The sequence below is a fragment of the Apodemus sylvaticus genome, chromosome 7 (assembly GCF_947179515.1).
Source record: "Apodemus sylvaticus chromosome 7, mApoSyl1.1, whole genome shotgun sequence".
NCBI classification, from domain to species: Eukaryota; Metazoa; Chordata; class Mammalia; order Rodentia; family Muridae; genus Apodemus; species Apodemus sylvaticus.
The window spans coordinates 40,904,087-40,915,602 of record NC_067478.1 but is presented as its reverse complement, the minus strand read 5'-3'; the positions used below and the strand labels follow the sequence as shown (position 1 = coordinate 40,915,602).

At 40.4% G+C, this 11,516-nt stretch overlaps 1 pseudogene; it reads left to right on the top strand.

Moving 5' to 3' along the window:
• The first annotated feature begins 1,895 nt into the window (after positions 1–1,895).
• Positions 1,896–7,951, top strand: LOC127689693 (novel acetylcholine receptor chaperone-like; annotated as a pseudogene).
• Positions 7,952–11,516: the final 3,565 nt, after the last annotated feature.

The window sequence follows — 11,516 nt, the reverse complement described above, 5'->3', positions numbered from 1 at the left end:
AGATCAATGGACCACTCAATTCTTATCAATGAAGTTTCTTTCTAGTGAGTGGTAATTAACACAGAGATCCACTAGTGGGCAATGTGCAGAGAGTTAAATACCTTGAATCAGTCAGTTCTAAATGAGAGGTCATTACCAAACCCTGCGCTGGGGGAGGGAACCTATGTGACAGAGAAGGTGGAAAGATTATCAAAGCTAAAGGTAATGGCTGATATTTATATACTTTTATTCCTCAGTGGCATTCAGAATGCCTTCCACCTTCATAAACACTAACTAGTCAACAGAGATGAAACTTCTTGTTGGGTACTAGGTTGATTTCTCAATGTTTGATGACATAAATAAATAATGTCTTAATCCACAGGGTTTTATTACCATCAGACTGTAGAGAGTAATCAATCACTTTGACATAGCCCATTTTGAGGTGGGGAGGTCTATAGGACTCCTCGGCTGTGTTCTCTTATCTGTCTTTACAACATCATGTGAGTGAAGGCCGTTTGGTACCCTTGCATCTTTGTGAGTTGTTGAAGCTATTGCAGAATCCTGGCATCTGACAGTTAAGTGCAGACACCTGATCCCTGTGACTTTGAGACTCAGCCTTCTATGAGTATGAATGACTGGCTTAGTGATTGCCTTGACTACAGTCAGCTTTAGCATTCAGAGAAGAACCACTCTGAAATTCTTAGTGTGGCTCATATCCCTCTCACAAATATGTTCTTAATGACCTCAGATGCAGCTCTGTTCTCCGGGATAGCTACAGAGAACATTCTCTTGGCCTCACAATGTATCCATTTGAGTATCTCACAATCTCACTTCCCTTGACCAGTAGCCAGGGTAACCCACTGAATTTGTGTTCTTCTTGGGATTCTCTAAAGCTGTACTTAAGCTTCCAAGAGCTGCTCTCATAGTTTCTGTGTCTCTTGGGGATCCTTGCCAGGGTGTTCAATATAGTACAATGAGAAAGAATTCACAAGCCAAAAAAAATATATACTTGCTTATTTAATCTTATATTCTAGTTTCTTTGATCAAATATCTTTTATCAATTTGGGTTCAGTCAGGAAATAGAACGACAGTATAATAAAGGAGAAGGTTTTAATATAAAGGACTATTAAACTATGATGGAGAATCAACCATAAAAATGTAAAATAGATTCAAAAGTGGAACTTTTGGGCTGAGAAAATCCCAAAGAAGAAACACCTTGGAAGAGAGGGTTTCTGCCCGTAGCTAGAGTCCAAACCTCAGTAAAGTCAGTGTGATTGAAGTTGGACAGCTGAGGTATTGTTCCACTACACTCAGGCATTAGGATTCAGTGTTTTTGGATGCAGGTTAGCTGAAGTTGGGCGTAAGGGGGTTGGTAAAGGATTTGAGTACTATAGACAGTACAAATCTGTATGCATACCTAAGTTGACAAGAGGAAGACTTCAGTGAGATAGTGACAGAATCAGTCTAATCAAAGAGTCTTGCTCATATACTCTTCTACATAGGGGAGGGTGCCTATGTAACCTCCCCCCCAAACGACCTCTTAACTCTTTCTAGTAAGATGGAGTTATGCCTACAAGGGATACAGCTCTTTTGCACCTTTCTTCAAGATGAAGCAACTCTGACTGTCCCAGGAAACTGTAAACAAAGATCTCCAAGACTATCCATCCAGGTACCCTATCTCATATTTCATTTCACAATCTCATTTTTTTACAACTACCATCATAAAAGATTTTCCTTGCTTGGGTGAATATCTCTGTCAGATGCAGGTAATAGGTGGGCGAGGGCGCAGAGAATCTGAAGGGCTACGTATTAGGAGTGCAGTTGAAGGGAGAGCATGGCGGGAAAGAGCCCTAAGCTTGGTGCTGTCACAGGACTGACACTGCCCCGACTTCAGGAGAATGGGAGCTGGCTCAGGAATGGCTACTGAAATCGGAGGTAAAGGTTGCTGAATCAGAGAAGGTGGACATGAAGCCCTGTATCAGGGGCAGGTGTTGCCAACTGACTTGGGACTCTTAAATGTTATAGTAAAAAAATCAAAACTAGAAATGCAGTGCAGGGAAAGTAGTTTAAATGTTAGTTTGAAGTCATATATATTCAGACCCTAATCTTAGTGTTTTATCAATAAAACTGAAATGAGACTATGGCTGAACTCAGAGAAAAGTCTGATAAGAATCAAGTATGACACTGTTCATAAAGCTCTTTGCACAAAACACAGTACATTGTCCTCAAACAGATTTCCTATCTTTAAAAAGTTGGTAGAGTCATCATGTAGCACACACAAAGCCCTGGGTTTATCCTCCAGAGCTGCATAAAATGGAGGAAACATGGTGATACATGCCTTTAGTTCCAGCACTCAGGAGGTACAGGCAGGAGGATCAAATGTTCAAGATTATCCTCACCTAAAGGGTGAGTTCAGGGGCATCCTAGATGACAGGAGGACCTGTCTCAAGAGAAACAAACAACCCAGAACCATTTCACAGCTACGAAAAAGATGAGGGAGGAGAAATAAGAAAGCTGAGCACCATGTTTGAATAATTCATTGCTCACTTTTGTTGCTGGTAGGTTTGTTTTAGAAGCTAGCTGCCTGCTTTGCTCTTGGTCCAACAGACAATTCTAGGGCTACCCCTGTAGAACTGGTTTAAAATCTCCATGCTGGTAGCGTTTACATTCTAGTGGATTAAGGATGCTCGTGTCTTCATTCCTGCAGAAACCTTTTCTGTGACCATCAGAGGAGCAGCTGCAAAGATCAGTTCATCTGGAGCAAAAAGACTGTGGGTGGGTTTCTAGAAAGGTGACGAAGTGAAAAAAGTTCCCCTTCGTCCTCATGGGATGCTTTATCTGAATTTTCATCCTTTGCAGTAAATAGAAGAATGATTAGGAGCACAAGGTCTGGCCAGATGGATATTTTGGCTACACTCATTAAAAAATAATGCATGTCTAGGGTCGACTTTCATTTACTCTTCCAGATCTGTGCACACACCACACATGCACACACACTTTTCTGTCCTGCTATGTATGGAACTTAGCTGCTAGGGACTGCATCACTGAGTTTCCCTTACTCACTGTTGGGTTCAGCCAAGGGAAGATGTTTCAGGGGATCTAAGAGCAGGAGGAGAGAGGTCAAGCAATGTAACCTCCCAAGCGCCTGCCTGCCACTCTGGTTTGTCCATAGCTGTCTTTACATGCAAGGTTTCAGTTGAGATTGGTCCTGCGAGAAACAATAAAAGCCTCCCGATAACCTTAACCCTTCACCACTAAGCTAGTATCTCTTAATCTTACTCCTAACTGTAAACTGCCTCTTCATTAACCTCTATTCCTTTAAAGTGCTTATCTCTTTCCCTCTTGATACAATCATCTTTCAACTTTAAATCTGCTCTCTCTCATTTATAAAACAGGGACAATAAATAATAGCACCCGCATCATAATTCTTGTGATGGGCAGATGGCAAATTAGGGAAAATTCTTAGCACAGTGACTGGCACACAGTGGTTTCTCAATGACTGCTAGCTATAATTCTCATTTCTATTATTATGATTAGTATATATTTAGAACCCAGCCACTGGGACAGAAAAACAGAATGCCAAGAAATGGTCTTTTGATTAAAACCCAAAATCGAGATCCAGGGCAGCATTTAAGTACAACCAAAGGCTGAGTCCCTTGAGACTTATTTATTAACATATGGTAAAAACCACCTTTGCCAATATTCCTGTGGTTGATACAAGCAAAGTACAGTCATTGCTATTGAGCATAGTTGTAAACCAAAGAGTAGGACTCTTCCTATTTATGCATCCCCAGATACAAATTAAATTAATTTGGAGAAGGAAAGCACAATCAGCTGCACGAGGAAGAGGGAATATTCTTATAGCATATAAAAAGGGCATTACTACAACCTGGAGAGGCAGAGCTACTTCATCCTAAGTGGTTTGTAATTCTTCAATGTATAATATATGGCAGCAAAGAGAAAGCAATACATCAAGATAAACGATGCAGCAATTGGACCACATTATCTGTGTAATCATGTTCATGTGGCTTGGGGGCTTTAGTTTCTGTGGTCATTCTGCAGATAATAGTTCTAATGAGGCTGGATTGCAGATTTTATCTCCATAGAAGCCCATAGCACAGAGAAATCGCCTGCTCCATTATCTCTAAGTCTGTCCATAACCTCATACTCCATTTTCCACATGATTATGGTCATAAGAAAAATAGAGAGAAAGCAGAGGTAAAGTATGTACCGATCAGTTCCCATGAATTCCAAATACATGTTTTATTTTGGCATGTGTCTGCATGCACACACATGTGCCCACATGTGAATGTTCACACATGTAGGGGTGCACATGTGCCTGAGAGTGTTTATACATGGCATACACATGTGGAAGTCAGAGAACATCCTGGGCATTGGTACTCAGGCACTTTGCATCTTTTGTTTGAGACAGATTCGCCTACTCATCTGGATCTTTACCATGTGGGGCCAGGCTGGCTGCCAGGTGTCTGCCTGTCTTTGGCACCTGCCCCCACATGGTTGGGATTACAGGCATGTGCAACTCTGCCCAGCTTTATGGATGGGTTCTAGGGATCCAAATTTCAGTTCTTGTGCTTGCAAGACCCTCACTTTACTCTCCATTTCCAAAAGCACTCCAAGTGCACGTGTTGCTGTGAGGGAACAAACAGTATTATTTTGCTGTATAAATGGGAAAAATAATGTTTCTGTGAACAGACTAAGTCATCTCCTCATGCAAAGTGTCACTTCTCCTCTGTACCAAAAGCATCAGTCTCTCGCCTTCCTCGGCTATAGCAAAGCACCACAAGCTAGATGGCTTTAAGTCACAGGAAGGCACTGTTGGTTCTAAGGTTAGGCGTCAAAACAGACACAGATACAGACACAGACACAGACACACACAGACACACACACACAGACATACACACACCTCACCACCACCACCACCACCACCACCACCACCACCACCAACAACAACAACAACAAAACCACAAGAAAACAAACAAAAATCCCCAAGTTGTTGGGATAGCAGTGTTCTTGTTAAAGTTCCTAGTATGAGAGAGGGAATCCTTCCTTACCACTTCTAACTGATGATAACTTGTGTTGACACCCCCTGACACACACATATATACACACTTCTGCCTCCATCTATAGGTGCCTTTCTTCTTTCTATGCTCAAATTTCCTTCTTTCTTTTCTTATTAACAAGGTCTCCACTGGATGGTTTTATCTCCTTTGTTAAAACAAGTGACCATAGGTGTGTGGGCTCATTTATGGGTCTTCAGTTCTATTCCATGGATCTACCTGCCTGTCACTGTACCAATACCATGCAGTTTTTAACACTATTACTCTGTAGTACTGCTTGAGGTCGGACATACTGGTTCCTCCAGAAGTTCTTTTACTGTTGAGAATAGTTTTAGCTATCCTGGGTTTTTTTGTTATTCCAGATAAATTTGAGAATTGCTCTTTCTAACTCTATGAAGAATTGAATTGGGATTTTGATGGGGATGCTTTGAATCTGTAGATTGTTTCAGGCAAGATGGCCATTTTTTACTATATTAATCCTGCCAATCCATGAGCACGGAGATCTTTCCATCTTCTGAGGTCTTTCTTCAAAGACTCGAAGTTCCTGTCATACAGATCTTTTAATTGTTTGGTTAGTCACACCAAGATACTTTATATTGTTTGTGGCTATTATGAAGGGTATCATTTCCCTAATTTCTTTCTCAGCCTGTTTATCCTTTGAGGATAAGAAGGTTACTGATTTACTTGAGTTAATTTTATATCCAGCCCTTTGCTGAACTTGTTTGTAAGCTGTAGGAGTTGTCTGGTGGAGTTTTTTTACCATCCAGTGGACAAAAGGTAGCCTTTTCATCAAATGGTGCTGGTTCAACTGGAGGTCTGCATGCAGCAGAATGCAAATGGATCCATTTTTATCTACTTGTACTAAGCTCAAGTCCAAGTGGATCAAGGACCTCCACATAGCACCAGACACACTGAAACTAATATAAAAGAAACTGGGAAAGAGCCTTGAACACATGGGCACAGGGGAAAATTTCCTGAACAGAACACCAATAGCTTATGCTCTAAGATCATGAATTCACAAATGGGACCTCATAAAACTACAAAGTTTCTGTAAGCAAAGGACACTGTCAATAGAACAAAATGGAGACCAACAAATTGGGAAAAGATCTTTACCAACCCTACATCTGTCAGAGGGTTAATATCCAACATATACAAAGAACTCAAGAAGGTAGACTCCAGAGAGCCAAATAACCCTATTAAAAAATGGGGTACAGAGCTAAATAAAGAATTTTCACCTGAGGAATATCAAATGGCTGAGAAGCACCTAAAGAGATGTTCAATATCCTTAGTCATCAGGGAAATGCAAATCAAAACAACCCTGAGATTTCACCTCATACCAGTCAGAATGGCTAAGATCAAAAACTCAGGAGAAAACAGGTGCTGGTGAGTATTTGGAAAAAGAGGAACACTCCTCCACTGCTGGTGGGGTTGCAACCTGGTACAATCACTTTGGAAATCAGTCTGGTGGTTCCTCAGAAAACTGGGCATGATACTACCCATTATACCACTCCTGAGCATATACCCAGAGGATTCCACAGCATGTAATAAGGACACATGCTCCGCTATGTTCATAGCACCCTACTTATGATAGCCAGAAGCTGGAAAGAACCCAGATGTCCCTCAGTGGAGAAATGGATACAGAAAATGTGGTATATTTGCACTAAGGAATACTACTCAGCTATTAAAAACAATGAATTCATGAAATTATTAGGCAAGTAGGTGGAACTAGAGAATGTCATCCTGAGTGAGGTGACCCAATCACACATACACACAAAACAAACGAACAACAACAACAAAAAATAACATGGTATGCACTCACTGAATAGCAGATATTAGCCCAGAAGCTCGGAATACCCAAGAAGCAATTCACATATCAAATGATGCCCAAGAAGAAACAAGGAGAGGCCTCTGGTCCTGGAAAGGCTCAGTGCAGCAGTTTAGGGGAATTCCAGGGCAGGGAAGTGGGAAGGGGTTGATTGGGGAACAGAAGGAGGGAAGAGGGCTTCTGGGACTTTCAGGGAGGGGTTATCCAGGAAAGGGGAAATCATTTGAAATGTAAATAAAGAATATATTTAATAAAAAAAGATAAAAAAATAAAGAATAAACTACAAAGTAAACAATAACAACAAAACAATAACAACAGCAACAAGGTCTCATTTTTTAACTGGCAGTGAATTAGCTATGTAGAAGCTGGTCTTGAATTTACAGTGATCCATCTGCCTCTGCCTCTATCCCTACCTCCTGAGTGGTGGTGTTAAATGTGTGATTTGTCATTCTCTCTGCTGCTACCTTCACATGAACCTCTAGCTTTTCTGTGTTAACTGCCTGCACCTTGACAGCCAGGTTGAGCAAAGCAGAAGGATTAGTTGGGACCTGCCTTGGTGACCCCAAGCCATCCCTAGGAACGGTAACTATCATGGCCCTCTCTGTGGCCCTAGGACTCTTCTTTGTTTTCATGGGGACTATCAAGCTGAACCCCCAGGCTCAGCAAGGGTACTTACAGTGTGATGAAATGTGCTTACAAGAGACAGGTCAAAGCCCTTCCTCTGCTGAAGAAAATGGGCATCAATTTCAGTCTTCTTTGGAAAAGCATTGGCGCTCTTGAAGTGACCTGTTGCCCTGTCATGACCCTGGTACCTGGGTGTCCCAAAGATGTGGCTAATTTCTTCCTGCTCTTGTCGGTGTTGCCTTTGCCTTTCTTCCACCAGCTGGTCAGTGAGCCTCTCAAACGTTATGCCCATGTTCTGGTGTTCGAAATCCTACTCACCTGCTACCTGTTGATTGCCCACAAGCCTGAAGACAGATCTTCTGAGAAGAAGGCCTTGCCTGAGAAGGCAGTGGAGTAACCCTACTCACATGAGAAGGCCCTGCAGAGCAAAGTGAAGGTGTCATAGAAAATTGGAAGTGCAAAAATGCAGACCCTCTAGGCAGTTACCTCCTTGACAACCAAGGTGACATAGTGTGTATTTTCATTGGCTTTATTTATTTTGGGGGGTGGGGGGAAGAGAAAGAATACAATCTGCAAGTTAATTGGCTGTGTAAATCCACACCCTAAAATGACCTGCCCACATTGACATTCATTCGTGTACCACCTTTAATCACTGTGGAGCACTTTTGCTGGGTGTACATGTATTTGGCTACTATTGAGGTGTATTTATGAGATGGACTCCGACAAGCATGTGACTGTGAGATTATCCATGGGAGAATGTATTTAACTGCAGTGTGTGGGTCTACAGACTCATAGAGAAAGCTCTGATCTTCCTCCAATCCTGCACAGGTATCCCCATTTATAAATTGATAAGTAACCTATTCCTGGGTAGGGAGGAAATCCTTCTCCGTGTTAAGCTGTAAACGTAAACTCATAATATTAGGGCAGTTTCTTAAATTTAATTAGTCTCTCATTCAACTTGTAAATTTTAAGCACTCAACATTGAGTTTAATTAAAACAAGAGATATATGCAGTCAATAGTCTGATCCTTCAAACCATGCAGGGGAAGGGGTTCTCCTTGCCTTTGTCTGATCCCAAGCTTCTGAGCTGGTTTGAAATTCCATTAGTAACCTTTTACTAGATACCTTCATATTTTGTTTTAAGCACAAAGCTCCCACTCTTTCACCATTCTAAGTAACCAATCAGGATCTAGCATGGTCCCCACTGTTTCCACAGAGAGGCCAGGAATTGATCCTGTTACAAGTTTCAATCTCCAGCGCTAGTGATTTTCTGAAACCTGCAATTGGATGGAGAAGCTATGGCCAGTGTTTATCTGTTGGGAGAGTTCTCTGTTGATTCCTTACCAAACTTTGCTAAATGTTAACAAAGTACAAAATACCCCCTAGATTTTATACCTCTTCAGCATTCCAGTGGGTAGTGTTTAGCTGGGGAAAGGACATTTGACATGGGTTAGTTGGATTGATCAGAATGAAAATTTGCTTTTGCAGTTACATACTGCAGTTTCTTTGTTAACTATGCTTTGCCAGTTTTAATATTGTTGTGCCAGCGATGGGAAAGGGAGGACGGAGGGTGGTAGTGTGTGGGGAGAGTACTTACTGTATTCAGGGCCATTGTTCTTGGTAATTGGTACCTGTCTTCTTTCGATCATTCTTTCAAAATAAAGATTTTTAAAATATGAGGGGGTAGGGGAAGGTTGTTGTTCTACAGCGCCAGGCCAAATTTCCTTGTTCTTAAAAAGATGTTCATACTTGATTGCAGGACCTGCTTTCATCTACCATGACCTCATCTTAACTTGTTACACCTTCAAAGATTGATTTCTCCAAATGGATATCATCACAGGTTTTGAGAAGACACATATTTGGGGGGACCCAGTGGACTATGACAGTGTCTATCACCCTAACTCTTCAAGACAATGATATCTTCATGGGTGAATTTTTTTTGAGGTTTTTCTTTTCTTTCATCAAAACTTGATTCCCATCTTTTCAGCCTTTCTCCTTCTCTTTTTTAAAAGTTGTGTTTGACTGTTTCAGAAGAGCAATTTGTACTGGCTCTTATTTGGTTTCCCATTATGAAAGTATAGGAAGTGGTTGAAATTATACTGACATTTCATGTTTAACCAGTTAAACATCTTATAGTTTTAGCTATAATTTTTCTTTGGTATTCTAAAATATATCATGTAGTCTGAGCACATTTTCCCTTCCATACCCTCTTTTTGTTTGCCTTCTTCTTTTGCTTTGAGGCATGTATTTTGGAAGAAGCTTTGTACATACTTGTTATCCTAAGGAGCAAAAAGGCCATATATTCGTGGTCTTGACTGTCTTTGCCATCTGCCTCTCCAGCACCTGTTTTCCTGTGTAATGCTTCATTTGCAGGAGGTACCATACTGTCTCAATAGTAGTACCAGTGGACTTTTCCACTGTTCAGTTGCTAACTTAAGAGAGTATGATTGTATTTTAATTCTGAAGTCATTAACTTAATACATTTTTATCTGATTTTGTCTTATCATTGTCTATGGGAACATTATCATAATTATGAGGAATTATTTATTAAGTGTCTATTATAGGATTATAGATTAATGTAAATTTTGAAATGTGGCTTCTTTAGGTTACATCAGAATGCACATTAAACTTCTAATGCCATTCAACCAAAATGACAAGTAGCCATCTTTAAGATCTGTACTATGCAAAACTAAAATTTAAACTTCTGATACATATTTTTTTGACATTTTAACATGACTTTCTCTAGTTGATAAGAATGAGAGTATTAAGTTTCTTAAAGAATTAATATGTTATTTATATTTAATTTTAATAATTTGCTCATTTAACATGTTTTGTCCCAAAAGAACCCTGTTCATAGATCGAAAATAATTAGAAATAGAGTGAATAAAGATATTAAAGTACATATAAATAAAGATCATTGTTTGGATGTACATAAAGATCATTAGAAATATGTATAGTACAGTGACTAGAAATATTTATTCACAGGTAAGGTATAATTACTACCTCTGAGTGGTAAATATATTTACTGAATAGAGGGAGTTTTTTTGGTAGGGTGGTTATTCTGGACTCGAATATATATGGTCTTCTATGGTACGAAACTGTGTTCACTTGTCAAAAGCATCTGGAGAACTTGGTGCTCAGTTGCCATCAGTAAGAGTGCCTTGGAAACCCCTTATGGGTGGGCCCTAACACTCAGTGACTTTCTTTTCAAACACACAAGTGTATTCCATGCTCTGTCTGAGTCAACGTTACCTAGTTCTATCTCCCCTCTTTCTGTCATTGCCAGTGAACTGTCAGGAAACAGAATAGAGGAGCTTCATTTTGGTCCAAGGAAGCAGTGTCTGTAAGCCAGAGTTCATCCCGAGGAGTTTGCCTAAGGGAAATTAAAGTACTCACAAATTAAATACTTCTCCACACTGACCCAGAAAATATTAGACCCAAATCCTCTGACTCCTGAGACAAACTCTCATTCTGCATTCATTCATGGTGATGTTACGTGCTTTGCCATGCCACCCTCTGAACATACTTCCTCCGCGTGTGCTTTGTGCTGGCTTAATTTATTGAGGCTATTAACTGGACCTTGAAATGCATGTTCCGCCTTGTGGTGTTAGGTAGATTCAGATGTAAAATCTCCACTGTGTTCTTATGACGGCATTCTGACTTCAATCATTTTGGACCACTTCAGGTTAATGTCACTGGAAATGCTTTTCAGGGATCATGTACAACATGTGACCCCCAAATTATTATTTTTTTTCAGTTCGTTGTTAGCTTTCATCTCTTCCAGGACATTTGAATTGGATATTCAGGTTTCTATGTATGCTATCTCATATCTTAGTAATTTAAAGGAATATTTAAGGGCATGAAAGCAAAAGTGGTGACAGAGCCATGAGAAATATTTGAGGGGTGTTCACTTGACTTTTCCTTGGTTTAACCATTCAAGGTAAGCTAGCTGCAAAGATACTAACCTGGCACTGAGACTGAAGTCTTCTGCCCAATCCAGTCCTGCTTTGG